General features: G+C 40.8%; 1 protein-coding gene across 1 annotated transcript in view; it reads left to right on the top strand.

The window, feature by feature from the left end:
• LOC140225569 (uncharacterized) overlaps positions 1 to 19,823 on the top strand; it is an 80,359-nt gene that overhangs the window by 31,883 nt on the left and 28,653 nt on the right. The gene's annotated exons all lie outside the window — the stretch shown is intronic.

A 19,823-nucleotide genomic window follows, 5' to 3' on the forward strand; every position in this document is an offset into this window, starting at 1 on the left:
TTTAATCATTTTTGTCGCCATGGCGAGCGAGAATTTCAAATTTTTGAAAATTTTCGAATTTCGTCAATTGAATCAGTGAGAACGAAAACACACCAACTCGGTAACTCGAAAATAATCAATTTTCATTGGAGAGTGGAGACAGTTAATTTACGTAGAGGTCATTGAAGTTAGCGCACCTGTTCCAACTTGGACCTTTAAAGTGTCCATGAGTACTTGTCTTCCGGCAGCAAAAATCTTTTTCTCTAACTAACTTCTTCACCTTCTGTGCAGTTTTGCGCTTGTCTTGATTATTTTCATTTTCCCGAGTTGGTGTGTTTTCGTTCTCACTGATTCAATTGTAGGTATACTGGAAAAGTACTGAATTTCTCTTATGAGGAGGCACTGAATTTATCGGGAATGGACTGGAAAAGTAATGTGAAAGTACTGATTTTTGGCCAGTCTGTTTGAGTAGACACTCTGGAGTAGAGAATTTGCAGGCGTCACACGATGAATATCGTGTTTAAGTGGAAACTACTGAGTGAACTGAACACGAGGATACCCTTGCTTCATAAATCAAACAATTATTAGAGGAGATACGACAAAATGATCTAATCTGCTAAAATACATGCGTTTAAACGGGAAGTGCCGCCAGATGATGTCACTAGGCGGTGCAGTTTCTCACTTTTAAATCTATTTTTATACCATTACCCATATCAAAAAAAAATTATAAAAAATACAACGAAATCAGCTCTTTAAGCACTTTCAGATGAAGCAATGAAAAATTTTCATGCCAATTCTCCATTACTTCATTTGTATAATTTAAGCTTAATTTTATCTGTGTTGAAAATACTTGTCAAAGCCTCGTTCATGAGTTGATTTCCGAACCTTCGATTCAGTGGGGTGCCTTTCGATGTATCGATTGATCTGCCCTTTAAACCAATGGAAAAGGATCGATGAACAGGGTTTCCGCAACAAACGCCTTGATGGTCGATTCTTTACCATAGCTTCAAATGGGGGAATATCGATGATCGATCATTCTTGCCTCGCCACTGCTTTGGTTGTGTGAATTGTTTTCTTCTCAAAATGTCGAAGAAGGAACATATGACGCTTTCCTCTACGGGCTGAGTATTGAAATTAATAGACAAAGCGATAGACAACGAAAACTAAGGGAAATGGATCGATCCTGTTGGTTGAGACAGATGGTTGGGTAAAATGGACGTATTTATGCTGAAAGGAACTATGTTGCCCACAAACCCTATGCACATAGTTCCTTTTACTATAATTATGTCCAAATGATCACTGGTAAAGAAAACCTCTTGGTTCAAGAGTGCAGTTTCTTGTCGCCGGATTTAAGAGTCTGGACTCTTGTTTAAAGCGGATTTTGAATTGAATCCATGCAAAATCCGCTTGAAACAAGAGTTCAAGACTCTTAAATCCGGTGACAAGAAACTGCACTCTTAAGTCAATGCACCGCGGCATTGGTCCAAGATGTTTTTTTTACCAGTGTGGAGTAGCTACGAAGTCCCTCTTGGGTTGCCATTACTGAGTCTATTACATAGTTCCTTTGTCCACTGTAACCACTCGCTTCCACCAATAGGATCGCTCCATTTTCTCTTCGTCTCCTTCGTCTATTGCTTTGTCTATCACTTTTGAAAATTAGTTCGCTTGCTCAGATCTCCTCTAGCGGCCCATTGTCCTTTTTATGGCGATAAACTGAGGATTCCTCCAGAACCAGTAATACAGCATTCAATATTTTTTTTTTGTATGTTTCAGGTAAAGCAGCCCATTGACACCTCCGAATTATCCTAGCAAGCCTGTGAGTTTCATTTTTTATCTTTTCTCGCGTCAATGTCGCACCTCATCATTAAATCAGGGTGTTTAGGACCGGGAAAAATCGGGAAACTGGAATTCATCGGGGAATGAAAAAAGTTCAGGAAAAAATCACGGAATCTTTTCCAGGAACCGGGAATAACTTCTTCCACAGTTTACAAACCATTTTAAGGTTTATGTTATTGCACTTGAGCCACCATTATTGTCCTCTTGAATCTTCAAATCTTCAGAAGGAAAGAGAATAAGCATCCATTAATCAGATAACATAAACATAAAAAACGTTAGTTCCATCGGCCGAAAAATGAAACTAATTGATACTTAAGGGCAGCAGAATATTCACGATCCCGCGAGAAAAATCTCGCGGGTGAACAGTGTACGCTCTGGCAGGCGCAGCATAGGCAATTTGCACATCACCTCATCAATGTAGTGTTTGAAGCATATCCACGCCGTTGAAGGCGCTCCAACTTCCAAGCGGTGCGCGCCCGCGATAATTCGAATTCGCGGCGTCAGCCAGCTTTTTTTCAGATCGCGTCGACGCTCGGTACCGTGTGCCTTATCTGTTAGGCATTGCTGAAATTCTGATAATTTAGCTCAACTAAAAGAATTTTGATGAATGAAAATCAAGAGAAGAGCACACTTTTTGCTGAAAACTGTCCAAATGCACTGGAAAAGAAAAAACACATTGGATCTAGAGTCCAGACTCTTCAAAACATTGACAAGAAAAAGGACTCTTGATTCAATCAGATTTAAGCTTAAATCAAGAACCAAGCCTCTTAATTTGAGCGGATTTCGTTTTGATTTAAGCTTAAATCTGATTGAATCAAGAGTCCTTTTTCTTGTCAATGTTTTCAAGAGTCTGACTCTAGATCCAATGTGTTGTTTTTTTTTTTTTTCTCCAGTGTGCTTTGATTTTGAAGAAGAATCAAAAAATACTTCAAGCAGATCAATTCTGTGTAAACATGAATAAGAACACACTGATTTCTTGTATATATTACTGTAGCCGCACTGATATTTTTATGTTAAAATTACTTTGCAACAGGGTTGATTTTTTGTCAGATTTACTTCAATCGCCATCGCGCATAACTCTTGTCAAAACTTCGACCGCGCCGACTTTTGGTCAAATTTACTTCGACCGCGCTGATCTTTTTGTCAAATTTACTTCGACCGGGCTGATTTTTTGGTCAAAATTACTTCGACCGCGCTGTGTGTAAGTGCGTAGGGAAAATGAGTGTCTTGCTGATAAAAGCGTAAACTGAAGGAACGTTTTGCACCCCTGCGATATTCATATCTACAACTCGGTAGACTTATGTAGTTTTTCTTCAGGAAATCGTGGGGAAGTGGGAAAAAAGTTTGGTTTCTCATCAGGATATGAGCTCCTGGAAATGAGGGAATGAACATGGTCAAGAATTCCGAACGCGATGCGTTTAACGAACGTGAGCGTATGAAATGGTCGTCGGAGATTTTCTCAGGGCAAGGCTGTTGGGTGAGCAAGTTGAGTTTTCTTCAAGCACACGGCGCACAATGGACTGAATCAATGGCAGAGGTCGCACATGAATTTCTTCACTAAAACTGCAAAAGACGTTCACTTCGTCAAATTTTAAATTTTGCCGGATTTTTCTTTACGACAATGGACCACTAGACAAGGTACGAATTTCAGCATTCTGATACATGATTCTTAACCAAAATTTCACGTAGAATACGACGCGGATAACGAAAATTACCGAAATCAACTCCTAACTAAGATTTTAATGATTATTGATGCGTGAATTCAAACCACCCGCTCATGAAAACTCAATGCTCTGCGTGATTCACATCGCGCGCTAAACGTTATCATGACAGTCTCTGCGATATAAAAATCTGGCAACCTCAATCTTGACGCTTTGGTTCAGCTGTAGCAAATTGCTTATAGTTTGAACAACACATGGTGGGAAATGAAGATTACTCGATTGAGAAGCTCGTTGAAACCGTTGTAGTGCGCGATTTGACTCACGTAGAGCTTTGAGTTTCTTGTGAGCGGGCAGTTCAAATCCCTCGTAACCAATGTGACATAAAAACGTTAATATTTTCGTTTGGAGTTTGTTTCATTAGTTTTCGTTGCGCAAATCGTGCTCTACGTGAAATTCTGGTTAAGAAACATGTATCAGAATGCTTGAATTCGTACCTTGTCTAGTGGTCCATTTTACGAGAAAACCAAGTTTAAGATCTCATAATTTTGTAAAAAACGGAGTTATGAGTTTTCAAATTTTGTCGGGCCTCTCCCATTGACCCGATCCACTGTGCGGCGCGGCAAGACTGGAGTTGGAGCTGAGCTAGGACGATCGGATCGCTCCAGACACTCCATTCTCAGTAGTTGTAAAAGTTCCAAGGTTGATTCGCTATCCGGTGTTGTCGCTTTTTACCAGTGGCGTGCATGCCGTGCTTAGCGATAAATCGATTCATCTGCCACTCTAACAGTACTGAAAAAAGAAAAAAAAATATCACAATCTCAACTATACTTCCAGCTGATTTTGGCGCCAGCTATAAGAGAAGTTGCACTAGCTCCAAGTGTAATACAGGGTGTCTAGCATCAGGATTTTCCCCATTCTCCCGATTCTATCAGGATTTGAGATTAATCAGGATTTAATCCCGATTTCATCAGGATTTGAGGAAAAATCGGTCGTAAAATCAGGATTTGAGAAAAGTCGGCTGCAAATCGGATTTTTTTATGCTCTTGCATACGCTCATGCAGAATTTTAATTTTTCTCCGCAAAAAATCAGGATTTGATCGGATCTGGAAAAATTATGAAATCAGGATTTAGCAGTCAAAAATCAGGATTTCCTCAGGATTTCCCAAAATGAAAAAAAAACTAGACACCCTGCTTTAGGAAAGGCACCGGCCAACGGTATAGTTAATCCAACCTGACTTATGCTGACTTTGAGGGCACCGGCTAGAGGTATGGTAGATCCAATCACACTTTCAGCTGACTTGACCACACCTCTGGCTTGTGCAACTATCTGGCGCCAAATTCTGCCTGGAGCATACGGATTGTGACACATTTTTTTTCGTGAGGGTGTTTGCAATGACCACCTTAATAATCGATTCTTTGCCATAGCTTCAGATGGAGAAATATCGATAATCGATCTCTCACGCCACGCCACTGCTTTTCGCCCGTCGGGGAAAGTCGGGAAACGGACCACGGGACAAGGTGCGAATTCAGATTATTATGACGTAAAAAAAATTCCCACACGGAGAAGAAAACTTCGTGCGTGGGACCCGAAGTTTAGGTCATATGGATCTCTGAAGTTTTCAGATTGAGCATCTGAACACTTAAGGTCCAGCTGCTGAGGTTTGGATCATACATCTGAAACTTCAGTTCTTACGCCTGAAGTGCTTCGGTTTTCATATCCGAAAAACTTCGGTTCTCACATCCGAAAAACTTCGGTTCTCACATCCGAAAAACTTCGGTTCTTACATCTGAAGTACTTCAGATGTAAGAACTGAAGTTTCAGATATCGACGGTGAAACTACCAAACCACGTATCTCGTTTGCGGTGTTTAAAAATCTACGCTCACATTTTATTTTTTTGAAGTAGACCAAATCAATATCATTCCTTGATGAAATTTTCACGGAATTTTCTCCGCACAAAGAGGAAAAATCACAGAAATTTTCAAGACTGGATGTTAAGTAGTTTTTCATTTAAAAAATAAAGTATGACAGGAAGTCTGCGACGTCGCAAACCGAGATACGTGTTTGGTAGTTTCACCGTCGATATGTGATCCGGATCTCGACAGCTAGACCTAAGGTGTTCAGATGCTCAATCTGAAAACTTCAGAGATCCATAAGACCTAAACTTCGGGTCCCACGCACGAGGTTTTTTTCTCCGTGTATCAAACGGAGGATTATCGAAAAGGTCCCTTGGAAAAGGCAATTCGGGCCCACCCTGAATTTCCTCAACTCAACGTTATTATGCTAAATGGAACTATGTGCAAGCGGAAAGATGGGGTGTGCTCGTTAGTTGAGGGCCATAAGAATGAATGGGAATTCTAAAGCGCCAGTGACGTCAGCGGTGACGACCGGGCTCGGCAAAGACGCACAGTGGATCGAGTCAATTGGAGCGGTCGGACATGAAATTTTGAACAAAACTGAAAATGCTGATGTTTATTTTGTCACATTTTAAATTTCAAGGAGTGCAAGCAGTAGATTATTTCACGAGGAAACCAATGGTTCCACTTTTAGAACCTCTAAGTCTTGTATAAACGGAGTTGTGAGCGTTTGAAGTTTCCAAATTTTGTCCGGCCTCTCGTATTGACTCGATCCACCGTGCGACGACGGGTTTGGCAACGTCGCCGCTGACGTCACTGGCGCTGTAAAATCCCCATTCGTTCCTATGGCTCTCGACCAACGAGCACACCCCATCTTTCCATTTTCACAGTTCTTTTTAGCATAAGTACGTCCAGTTTGCTCATGGAAGGTCTGCGATGTTGAAAATCGGAGGGTGCATTTGGCACCGAAGTCCATAATGGTGCCCAGAAACCTACGGAACGCACCATATTTTGGTCTTTTCAGGTCTCTTTTCAAGTCTCTTTTCAGGTCGAATACCAGCCTCAACATTGGTTTAAAGGCTAGCGTTGCCGGAAAATGCGGATTTGTCGGCATTCGACTGGAAACCCCCATTTTACCATGTTTAGGCTATCCATGTTGTTGGTAGTGTCAAACCCGGAAAGAGACCGAAAATGACCAAATCATGATGCATTCCGTAAAATATAGACCTTAAGGTTATTCGACGGACGCCATTTTTTATGTCAGAGCGGCGTGCGATATATCGCATCGATTCGTTCCATAATTTCAGCTACTTGTCATTTTTTCCCAATTTTGAGATCGCACTTCTGTTGTCGTGAGACTAAATAAGAATTCATGTACCAAATTTGACAAGGAAATTCAACGTAATAAAGGCAGGGTTTATTCAGAGGAAAAATATCGCGTCCGAGTGCAGTTTCGATATCAGTATCGAATGCTATATTTTTCCTCTGAAAAAACCCTGCCTCTATTACAATGAATTTCTCTCTTAAAATTGGTACATGAAATCTTTAGTCTCATAACAACAACAGAGGTGCGTTCTCAAAATCCGAAAGAAATGACAAGTAGCCGAAATGATGGAAAGAATCGATGCGATAGATCGTATGTCGTTCTGACACAAAAAATGGCGTCCGATTGAATCACCTTAATTTATTGTTAAAAAATCGCAGAGTCTAGAAAATTTATGATGGTCCCGAAAAAGGCCTAAATACTTCTCATTTATAACGTAAAACACGATATGTGCAACGAACATTACTGAAAGTATCTCCAAACTATATAGTAATGTTTTTCGATGCATAAACTCAAACTTCCGTGTCATAGAAATACAAAAATCTTAGAGAAAAATCGCACATAAAATGTAACCGTGACAATCAGCGATCTCAATGTAGGCGCTTTGGCTCAGCTATTGCAAGTTGTTAAAACTTTGGTTGACAATGGGTGGGGAAGTCTCGCCTCTAATATTGAGAAGCTTATATACCAAAGTCATCAAAGTTCGCGATTTGATTCAAGTAGACTCTGGTTTTTTCATGTGAGCGGGAAATTGAAATTTTTCGTTATCACACTGGGAAAAAAGAAAAAAAAAAAAAAAGAAAAGACAAAACTCATGGGATCTCGAGGTCCAAGACTCTGTAAAACATCGACAAGGAAAAAATACTCTTGATTCAATCGGATGTTTTGCTTAAATCAAGAACCAAGCCTCTTAATTTGAGCGGATTTCATTTTGATTTCAAGCAAAAACCTGATTGAATCACAGGGTAATTCCTCTTGTACAATGTTTTCAAAAGTCCTGGACTCTAGATCCAATGTGTTATTTGTTAACTTTGTTCCCAGTGCAGTGCTAGAATAGAAACATTCGTATCATAGTTGGGAGTTAATGTAGTACTGTTTGTTGCTTAAATCGTCTTTTAAGTGAAATTTTAAAGAGAAAAACATTCAATACAAGGATTTAATTCGTACCTCGTCGTAACCGTCAATCGGTTCATTTCAAAATCATTTCGTGTATGTAGCAAGTTTAGAGACTTTAACGCCAAGATAGAAAAAAAAACCCAAGAACACTGCTCAGTGCTCATTAAGGCTCCTGTCAAAACCGTCCTAATGCGCAGTTTCATTCAATCTCAAATGTCTTTTGTTTTTCTTGCGACCAGGAAATTCAAATTTTTCGTAACCAATATGCCGGAGCTTCATTCAAAGCGATTCTTTGCCATAGTTTCAATTGGTATAGCATACTATCGACGGTCGACGATTTTCGTCTCGTCGCTAGAAAGAACACCCGTAAAGACTCGTTTCGCAGGCCCCAAAATTGGTCGAAAATTTAAGAGCCGCGGAAGAACAGGGTGTCTACCGGTCCCCAAAAGTCTCCAATGTCCCCGATTATCCCCGATTTTGGAAGGGTGACCCCGATATCCCCGAAAGTCCCCAATTTTTCTGTTCAGGTTCCCAAAAAATGACAGAAATTGTCCTAAACACCGACATTTTCAAATTTTCCCGTCGCGTCAGCCGCGGCGGCGCGGGATAACCAGGAATAAAAAAACTGAAGTGTTGCTCGGTTTTTCGTATGTTTTCATCGATTCAACATGACTTGTAAAATTAGTCGCATAAAATACGCCTTTTGCTGTAACTAGCTCCCGCTCTCTTACTATTTCGGGGAAAAAGTCCCCGATTTTCTTGAAAAAACACCCTAAAAGTCCCCAATTTTTGTTTTTTACAACTGGTAGACACCCGGAAAAAGTTCTTGGTGCCCAATTTTACCTTTTAATATCATGACTTCAAGTCTTTAGCCTGGTTTCGAAATTGTGTCGCTCCGAAAAGGGTGGTATCCGATGTCTAAAGACGTGTTTGCCCCTCGAAAAAAGTCAATAACAGTGACTTTTTTCAGTGCACCTGCTGTGGCCCTCCGTGCTATCATTGACACCTATCCTCTCATTTTCGTGCATCCGTCGGTCGGCTAGGCAGCTAAACTAACCTCGCTGCAAGTCGTAGAGTATCACGGTGAGATGAAGGAGCTCCAAGCCGAAATTAACCCGCTTTGATGATCCTTCTAATTGAAATCTTCTAATTTTCGGTGTCGGGGGCTGGGTTTGGTTAGCTTAGGCAACTAAACTAACTCCGTGGCAAAACGTAGAGTATCACGACCAGATGAAGGCGCTCCAAGCCGAAATTATGCCTCTCCGAAGATCTATTTTAGTGAATTCTTATTTCATCTCAGCTTCGTTGACCTGAGCTGGGTTTGGTTTGGCTAGGCATCGGAGCGGCGAATTGGCAGCGTGGGGCGGAGACTAGGACACAGGAGCTGTGGAGTGACAGAGTTGACGGCCGTTCACGCGACTCTACCAGTCTCGTCTCAATAGAGTTGACTCAACCGTTGTCCAACGTTGCCAAATTTCAGCCGTTTTTATTATGAGACAGTTTCCGGCGGTCCGAAAAACCTGAAAAGTCAGAGAATGGAGTTCTTGTATGTACGAGGGATTTGTGATATAAGTACTATTCTGCAAACTTTCGCCAAAAACACGGTGGTGCCACTGGTTTTCTCTGAAACCGACTCCTAAGCTCAAGAAACGCTCTCGAAGTTCAGACCGTAATGGAGGGGATATCCCACGCTGCGTTGAGAGTCTACTTCTTTATCTGGTCAAACTCTCCATGCGCGCAAGGGATCCAATACGTTAGCAGGGTTTCCGTGGTTTCAGTCTTGGAGTTCCTAGACAAAATGGCAACTCCGGAACAATAACTTCAACTAATGTATTAGCTCCCTGTTAGTGCATGAAGAAATTGACGGGTATATGACAATTCATAGCGTTGATTCCCACATTGTACTGGGTATATTAGGGTATATACATGTTTAGCAGACGACAAATCAGGAAAATCAGGGATTTCAGGGTGTCTAGCATCAGGATTTTCCCGATTCTATCAGGATTTAATCCCGATTTCATCAGGATTTGAGGAAAAATCGGTCGTAAAATCAGGATTTGAGAAAAATCGGCCGTCTGATCGGATTTTTTTTATGCTTTTGCATACGCTTATGCAGAAATTTTAATATTTCGCCGCAAAAAATCAGGATTTGATCAGGATCTGGAAAAATTATGAAATCAGGATGTAGCAGTCAAAAATAAGGATTTCATCAGGATTTCCCAAAATTAAAAAAAAAAAAAAAAACTAGACACCCTGTAAAGTCAATTGAGCGATCTGAGGGAACGGGTTATTTTGGTGGATTTTTTATTCGTATGAGTACAAAATGGAAATGAAAAGTGAAATTGTCAGGAATTTTCTCATTTTCAGCTTTTCCAACTTAAATCCCAATATTTTCGTTTTGGGTTATGTTAGATTGCCTTGAACCAAACAATAAATCGAAACACGATCGAATACAATCCATTAGTAGGTTTTAGGCCGTGCGAATCGGCTTATAGTGTACGTAAGATGGCTTGGTTTAGTCATGCACATCATCGCACTAGTTTAGAGAAGATCTCAAGGCTCGTAGCCGTGGCCACATCTTTTCACGCGGCGGCGGCAGAGCCAGAAAGACGAGTAATGAACGGAGAGGCCTTGCTTTTCATTGTCACATCATTTCGTCGTCGGTGGAACCGGGACCCGTTTCTTCTGACCTCACCAGTCACCCAACGGTTATTATTATGTAAGACACCGATTGCTTCCTCAGTACCTTGGAACACGATGTAAAGTAAGAATATACCATTTTCGTTAAAGAATACGGTAATTTGTCACACCATAACATCATAGAGACAAAAAGGAGGTGTTTGCATCTTGAGGATTGTTAACCCCGTGACGTAGGTCAGTGCAGGTACACTGGCAAACTCTGGAAGTCGAAGTATGAAAAATGGACCTTAACGTCCAATAATCTTGCTTAGATCAACTCATGATATAATTTCAAACACTTCATATAGAATGACTTTTTTCCATAAACTACACTATTTCCAAGGAAGTCGATGATAAAATTCGTCCGCGCCGACTTACGTCATCAAAAGAATCCAAGATGCCCGGAATGCTAACACCTATTTTTTCTTTATGCCATAACACACTTTTTTCATTGGAAACCGATGGTCCAATCTTACTGAGTTTACGGGTCAATTTGATCAGCTTCATCAATATTTAGGGGCCATTAGGTTTTAAAATGTTCGTTTTTTTTATAAAAAAAAAATTGATCAATTTTTAGACCAACTTTTATTTGGCACTACAATTTCTGGCTCTATTTAGAAAGAAGGCCACCATTAGTTTCTCCATGTACATAGACGTTTTCATAGATCAGCCAGGAGTTGCAGTTCTTAAAGGGAAAATGAAACACATTTAGGGGCCATTTTTGAAGGGCAATTTTTATTCTTCCTTTCTTATTTTGAAAAAAATGTATGATAGGAACCAGATGTCTTTTGGCACCTTACGACTTGATGGATTCAAAACTAAATAGGATAGGGAATTCAACCATTTATTTAAAAAAATGCGAGTTGGCGCGTTTCTGTTGAACTTTCGATATCGTCGTTTCTATCACCAAAGAACATAACTCCATCACCAAAGAACGTAACTCTATCACCGAGGAACGTAACTCTATCACCGAGGAACGTAACTCCATGACCAAGGAACTTAACTCCATCACCAAAGAACGTACCTCCATGACTAAGGAACTTAACTCCATTACAATTTGACCACAATCGCCCCTTACGAGCCGCATCTTTAAGAGGAGAACCGTGGGCATTTCTCACGGAAAACACTAATTTTTTCCGATGGACAGTTCAGAAGTTTTCGGACACAAATTGCGCAGGAACATTCTTGTGAACATCGAATTGCTCGAGTCAATTTTTCAACCTGGGAGTGGAGTTGCGTTTCTTCGCTCGGGCAATGACGATATTTTTGCGTTTTCCAGATGAGCTAGAAATAGGCAGTATGGCCATTTACTCTTTGATGGTTTACTCGGACTGCATTTTTCGATAAGGAACTACGATTTCTGGTTCATAAATGAAGAACATCTACCTGCATGAGGTCATTGAACGGCAAGTTCTAAGATAAACCAAAAATCTCACAGGCGCCAACGCGCCAAATGCGCCTAAAAAATCGGTCATGGCGCCTAAAAGATGAAGGTTCTGCAACAATAAAATAACAACTTAATTTGGGGAAAAGGCTGCCAAAAAACAACAAAGGATAAACAAAAACCCGGAACGTTTCAAAATATTAACAATTTCATTTTCAACCGGAAAAGAAATAAATAAAAATGAGCCGTCGATTCGCTGTTATTGCGAGATCGAGACTGATTGCAAGGTAAACAGACTCGGCACAGTGCAGCAAAGCCAACGTGGCCCCTAAAAATTGCGCCCCCCCCCCCCCCCTCCCCCAGAAAAAATCCAAATTTTTCTGTTTGGTGATTTTTCGAAATTTCTCGCAAGTTACAGCAACTTGTCCCGTTACCAAAACATCTCGCGTCTAACTTTTCACTAAATGCGCCGTGATATACAGGCAAAAAGTCAATTTGGCCCCTAAGAAATCTTCAATAGCCCCTACAAATTGGACTGCATTTTGCAATTTGGACCTATCAATTCTGGCTCATTTGAAAAAACACTTATGAGCATAGGGAAACTAATGGCACGAACGTTGTTTTTAAACCGGGCCGGAATTTATAGTTCCCAATTGCAAAATGTAGTCCAATTGAGCTTGTTGAGCCACATGACTCCTGAGACTCAAAGGTGAGTTTCGAACACTGGTTTCCAATCTCAAAATGTGGTGCATTTTGCAACGCTGCCACATCGTGTTCGTCTCCGCTGCGCGACTGTTATCAGTCGTTCACCGCGGAGGTGAGGGTTGTGACCGGGGGAAGAGGGGGGCGGTGGTGGGGGGGGGGGGGGCTGGCGGTCGTGTAGACGGCGTGACGTCAACGATGGCGGACCTCGGTCTCGACGTCCCGTCCGGTCCGCGTCGCCGTCCTAATCCGGCACGAGGTCCCGGGGTCCTTACTCCGCGCTCCTCACATCGATGCCAAATTTCTTGAATTATTGTCAAAATGTAACCTCTAAAAATTTCGTGTGTGTTTATTTTGTTTATTTTTGAGGAGAGTTATGAATATTTTCTCTTGAAATGAGAATTTGCAGGTGTCTGAAATTTGATGAATTCCGCGTTGAAGTGGGAACTACTGAGTGAACTGAACATGAGGGTACCATTGGTTCATGAATTGAACGATTATTGGAGAAGATATGACACAATGATGACGTCACGAGGCGGTGCATTTTCTCACTTTTAAATCTATTTTTACACTTTTTCCCATATCAGAAAAAAAGTATAAAAAATACTGTGAAATGAGCTCTTTCGGCACTTTCAGACGAAGCAATAAAATATTTGCATGCAAATTCTCCATTGTCAGATAATAATTGAAATAGTCTTCATACACGCTGGCCTTTCCGATTTCCATCAACATTTTTGCAGTCGTGAATGCATAGCTTAAGTGCGCTCCAGCCAGATGTGTATTCAGCAAATGAGTAGTTTTTAAAGGAGGATGGAAAAAAAACAAATGGTAGGAAATAAAACATAATAATAGGAACTTTGCAAAACGATAATCCGGGTATCGGAACTTGGCTGTTTTGAAAACGCCTTCAAATGCGGCGTGATACCTCACGCATTCCGGAGAGTTCAAATAGTTGTATCATTGCGCCTTAGAAATGCGACGGAAGATTACGATTGAAATAGCCTTCATGCACGCTGGCCTTTCCGATTTCCGGTAACATTTTTGCAGTCATGAATGCACAGCTTAAGTGCGCTTCAGCTAGAATTGTATATAGCAAGTGGGTAATTTTTATAGGAGGATTATAAATAAACAAGTGGTTAGAAATGAAAAAAAAAAAAAACAATATAAGCTATGAAAGACGATTATTCGGATATCGGAACTTGGCCGTTTTGAAAACGCCTTCAAATGCGACGTGATACCTCACGCATTCCGGAGAGTTCAAATAGTTGTATCACCTTAGAAATGCGACGGAAGATTACGATTGAAATTGCCTTCATGCACGCTTGGCTTTGATGGCACGATTTCCTTTGACATTTTTGCAGTGGCGAATGCATAGCTGAAGTGCGCTCCAGCTAGAATTGTATCTAGCAAATGGGTGGTTTTATACGAGGATTAAAAATAAACAAGTGGTACGGAATATAACAAAAGAATATGAAGTATGCAAAACGATAATCCGGGTATCGGAACTTGGCTGTTTTGAAAACGCCTTCAAATGCGGCGTGATACCTCACGCATTCCGGAGAGTTCAAATAGTTGTATCATTGCGCCTTAGAAATGCGACAGAAGGTTACAATTCAGGACACCGCACCAAGAACAGCCTCTAGGCGTATAGGTCGTTATTACGCCCATCTGCTTTTCGGATTCTACTTACCCTGGACTATGCTGTGGTAGCGATAGAATATAGATAGGTAACGGCTCGAGGTCCAAAAACCTTTTTTTTCCGAGTTAAGTCAGGCCTCTGGATCGATGGGTGCAAGAACGTCCTATAAACGGGCCTATAAACTTAAGGGCCTAAGATGCTAGTTACCCCTTTCTTTACTCACCATCGATATTCTTTCATTTTGTGTTAATCATGCGTGATTAAAATGATTTATACTTCATATTGCCACCAAAATGACTGTTGGGCGTAATAATGGCCTATAAACCGTTTTTTTAAATTAAATATATTAGAGTGTAAACCCAAAATGTATCGAAAAATCTACCCGGCATCCTTCAATAGAAGGGTTAGGTCACCCAAAAACACCAAACAGGGTACCTGCATAGAAAAGTCCGCGCAATACATCAAAAACAAAACTTTAAATACGTTTTTCTCCGAACGCGGTTTCCAGTTATAGGCTGTTCTTGGTGCGGTGTCCTCAATTTAGATCTTATCACGAAGAAAATTCTCCGAAAATTGAACGGAAAATATTCACAAGTTTTCCTGAAAATTCGTATTTAATTTAAGGAAATTCGGCTACTATCGGAGGTTCATATGGCGTTTTTCCCTAGCACAGCAGCACAGTGATCCAGTTCCTCCTCGTCTCTGCCCCTGATCCAAAATGCGCCCGTGAACCGATTCTCCAGGTTTCGATCAGTCGCATTGAGGCCGACTCAGACTCGAATAGCCCCTCGAAGGGCGTTCAAGGGTCTTCTCAATTGGACGTATTTCTATCAAATGGAACTAAGTGCATTAAGGCATGAGCCCTGAGACTCATAAGAAAACATGCATAATAGGGCTCACGTCATAATGCACTTAGTTCCGTTTGACAGAAATGCGTCCAATTAGATCCTCATATTAGCCGCAGTTGAACCATAACGAATCAAGTCATGCAGTGGCGCTCTGCGATTTATCGATTGGTCTGCCGTTTAAACCCATGGAAAAGAATCGATAGATAGGGTGTTCGCAATGAGCGCCTTACAATTCGATTCACTGCCATAGCTTCAAATGAGGAAATATCGATCATCGATATTTCACGCCTCGCCGTTGAGAGTCATGTAACTTGGACCGAGCGCACTAGAGATCTGTCCTTACCGCATTTGCAATTCATGATAGCCTGTTCATTCAAATTTGTCGGATTTTCTTCGATTTTGTCTGTATAATACACAAAGCTTATGTGTATGGATACTTCGTGACAAACCCCCCCCCCCCCTCCTTTGGAGCGTTAAGTTATTTAAGAACGGTCCCTTAGCCGTGGATATGCTCGCGCTATTTCGATGGTTGTGAAGAGGGAGTTGGGCGATTTTAAAATGGTGGCAGACACGCTCTGATGGAAGGAAAAATGCCAACGGAGTAGACTGCCATGCTAAGGGAGAACGCCGTAAGAGGGATCGAGAGTTGCCAAATTTCCTCGAATAAAACATGTTTTTGTGATGAGGAAAGTTTTGCATTTTTTCCTTGAAATTTTCAGGGCTTTCAGATAAAATCCCGAACAGAACTGCCCGCAAGCTTTGAACAGAAATATTCACAATTTTCCCGGTTTTTGACTTTTATTGAATGCAGGGTTGCCACAGTCAGGGAATACCGGGAAATGTCAGGGAATTTTAAACAGTCAGGGAAATGTCAGGGAAAATGGTCAAATCACCTTCTTTTGTTTTCTCGAGTGCTGGGTTTGACGTTTCGAACAACAAATTTTGCCTGAGAACTAATTCTATCGGTCTTTTTTTTAAAAAAGTCTGGCATTTGTTCAATGGTCAGGGAATGTCAAAAAGGTGTTAGGGAAATCAGAGAAATGTGAGAGAATCTAATTTATCGTATTCTGTGGCAACCCTGTGAAGGAAATGTGGCTCTATCAGTCTTTTTTTTAAAAAAAATCTGGCATTTGTTCAATGGTCAGGGAATTTCACCAAAAGGTGTCAGGGAAATCAGAGAAATGTGAGAGAATTTAATTTATCATATTCTGTGGCAACCCTGTGAAGGAAATATGGCAACATCTGAAGGCTCATACGCCGTTTTTCCTTAGGACGGCAGTAGAATGGCTTCATGCTCTTTTTGCCCTCGGGAAGGCGTCGCGTCGCACGGTGGATCGAGTCAATTAGGGAGGTCGGACATGACATTTTTGACTAAAACTGCAAATTTTTATGTTTATTTCGTCACATTTAAAATTTCAAGGGGTGCCTCTTGAAGACAATTTCACGAGGAAACCAATGAAACCACTTTTAGAACCTCAAATTTTTGTGTAAACGGAGTTATAAGCGTTTAAAGTTTCCAAATTATGTCCGACTTCTCCTACTGATTTGAGCCACTGTGCGTTGGCGGTGACGGTATGGTCAGTCACGCCCGACTTAAAGCGATCTCCAACTCCGTCCTAAAGAAGAACGCCGTATAAACCTTCGAGAGTTGCCAAATTTCTCCGAATGAAACGCGTATCTTTTAAGAAAGTCGAGCATATTTTTCCTTGAAATTTTCAGATATTTTAGATTGAATTGCAAACAAAATTCTCTGGAAAATTGAAGGAAAATATTCCGAATTTTTTCAGTGAATTCGTTTTTTATCCAAGGAAATATGGCAACGCCTGGATGCTCGTACGGCGCTTTTCCTTAGCACGGCAAAGCGCCCGGGCGCCCAGCTGCGGGCTCACGCTTTTTCGACAGAGAAAGTTGGCTCCCACTACTCCGTGCCCATCGCGCGTCGCACAAGAGGTCACGTCAATGGAAAAAGTTGGGCAAAAATTAGAAACTTTAAAAGCTTATAACTTCGCTCATACAAAACTTTGAGGTTTTGAAAGTGGTTCCATTGGTTTCCTCGTGAAATTTTCACTGGAAGCAACCCTTAAACTTTAAAATTTGAACAAGTATACATCTAAATTTGCAGTTTTAGTGAAAACATTCATGTCCGACCTCTCTGATTGGCTGGATCCACTGTGCGTCGTGGCTCCAACACAAAAGCCGCGGAACAGCCCGGGCCGGGCCCCCGAGCAACGCTGCCGTGCTAAGGAAAAACGCCGTATGGACATTCGAGTGTTGCCAAATTCCCTTCGATAAAATGTTTATTTTTGAGGAAAGTTATAAATGTTTTTCCTTAAAATATTCAGGAACTTTAGGTGAAAATGCTAGCGAAAATTATCTAAAAAAAAAATCGGAAGGAAAATATTCTCAAGTTTACGAGTTTACCAGAGAATTATGTTTTATCATTACTTTTGAGGAAAACTAAGAATATTTTTCCTTGAAATTTTCAGGGACTTTAGTTGGAATTGCGAACAAAGTTATCTGAAAAGTAGGAGGAAAAATATTTACAAATTTTCCAGCTATACTGTGAGTTCAGAGTTTTTTTTTTTTTCCAGAGAGAAAGAGAGAAAGATTAAATGAATGAGGAAAATTTACCCCGGTTAAAGCTCCCGTATGAATCTGGTGACGATCGACAGAAATGTTTTTTTGCATTCATCTACTTTTCTACTCCTACGTTCAAGTCTCCGGACACATGCACGATTGCACGCTCTAAAAAGCTTTTATTGCTGAAATCTTTTAATGATGCATGTTTCCTCGTGAAGATTTTCCATATCAGGATGTTGACACGGTGATTTTACTACAAAAATTTTGAAACCTCACAACGGGTTTAACGGGTTAAGGTTAACATTTCTAAAGCAGCAGCTCGTGACAATGGTGATATCAAAAACATAGGAGAAAAGACGGGAAACAAGGCTAAAAAGTACACATAAAAATCCGAGACGTTTCGGCTCAAAACTGAGCCATTTTCAGTCGAAAGAATAAAAATAAAATATAAAAATTCCAAATAGAAACCTGCAGACTACATGGATTGCATTTTGCAAAAAGGAACCACTAGCATTGCAATGATGCTAAGATTGTGCAACTTCATCCTTTGCAATAAAATTGCGGAAATTTTGAAAAACTATAAAATTTAGATGGTAATTTCTGTCTTAAATTTACAGTTTTTAGCGAGTAAAATAGAAACTATTAAGGGATAATCGGGTTTTTTCCTTCAAGACAAAAGAAGTTGCACAATCTTAGCAACATTGCAATGCTAGTGGTTCCTTTTTGCGAAATGCAATCCACATGATTGCCGACAAAATCAAAACAAAGAGAAGCTATAGAAGGTTTCTATTTGGAATTTTTATATCTTATGTTCATTCTTCCGACTGAAAATGGCTCAGTTTTGAGCCGAAACTTCTCGGATTTTTATGTGTCCTTTTTAGCCTTGTTTCCTGTTTTTTCTCCTATGTTTTTGATATAACGGGTTAAGGGGGAAGGGTTCTCGGGTGGGGATTGAAGGAGAAAATATCGAATGAAAGTGGAAAACCCTGTGTGAAAAGCTCCCGTTTTTATCTGGTAAAGACCAGCAAAGATGTTTTCATGCATTTATCTACTTTTCTTCTCTTGAGTTTAAGTCTCCGAACATATATGGACGTATTTCTGGCAAACGGAACTATGTGCATTAAAGACATGAGCCCTGAGACCCATAAGAATACACGCATAACAGGGCTCACGTCATAGTGCACATAGTTCTGTTTGATAGGAATATGTCCATATGCACTTCCAAGTTAGTGCTGAAATATCATTATGCTGATGCATGTTTCCTCGTCAAAATTCCTCGATCCATTTTCCAAGAGAGATTTTCGTCAACATCCTGCAATAAGGAACTACTATTTTTGTTTCATTCGTGAAAGCACCTATATCTGTGCAGGGAAATGAATGGCACAAATTTCGTCCCTAAAATGAGCCAGAAATAGTCGCCATGTATTGCAAAATGTACTCCAGTCGTTTGCCAAGAGAACTTTTATTATAAGATTTATGTTTCGATGGAGCTGCTTTCAATGATATTTTTCGAATGTTTCAGGTTAGGCCGAGATGAGACTCGTACACCCTACAGACGTGCATGTGAGTCGTATTTTGGATCTTAGTTTATATTAATGTCGAAGCACTTCGTTCCGTTCCTTCCTTACCGGTATAAGTTGGCAACTCTGTTTTTCCTCCATTTAAACGTATGTAAAATAATCGATTCCGGGTGAGGGAGCTTGCCTCACCTGAAATCGATATTTCCGATGGATTTAAATGGAGGAAAATCAGCGTTGCCAACTTCCACAAATCGCCGTTGGTTGCCCACAATGTCGGAACACTCGGTTCCTTTCCTTTACGAACGTATGCAACCAGTTGGCAGTTGGCCAAAAACCGGTGGTGCGACGTCTACGACGCACGATCGAAGCAGTCGTCGCGTGGAACCAACAGCGGGTGATAACGTCGCCAGCGGCGTGGCTCCTTTGCGATATATCCATTGATCTGCCATTTAAATCTATGGAAAAGGATCGATAAACAGGGTGTTCAAACGAGCGCCTAAATAATCGATTCTTTACCACAAACTCAAATGAGATAATATCGACAATCCATCATTCCCGCCTCGTGACTCAACTGCGCCCCGCTGACGTAAGAACGTATCTGGATTTCCAAGTGAGCCCTGTTTTACATATAAATCCATGCTTTCTGGGGCTCATGTAGAAATCGAGGTACGACCTCTCGCGCGACGTGAGGCAAGACGAT

The sequence above is a fragment of the Bemisia tabaci genome, chromosome 10, assembly GCF_918797505.1.
Source record: "Bemisia tabaci chromosome 10, PGI_BMITA_v3".
Lineage (NCBI taxonomy): Eukaryota > Metazoa > Arthropoda > Insecta > Hemiptera > Aleyrodidae > Bemisia > Bemisia tabaci.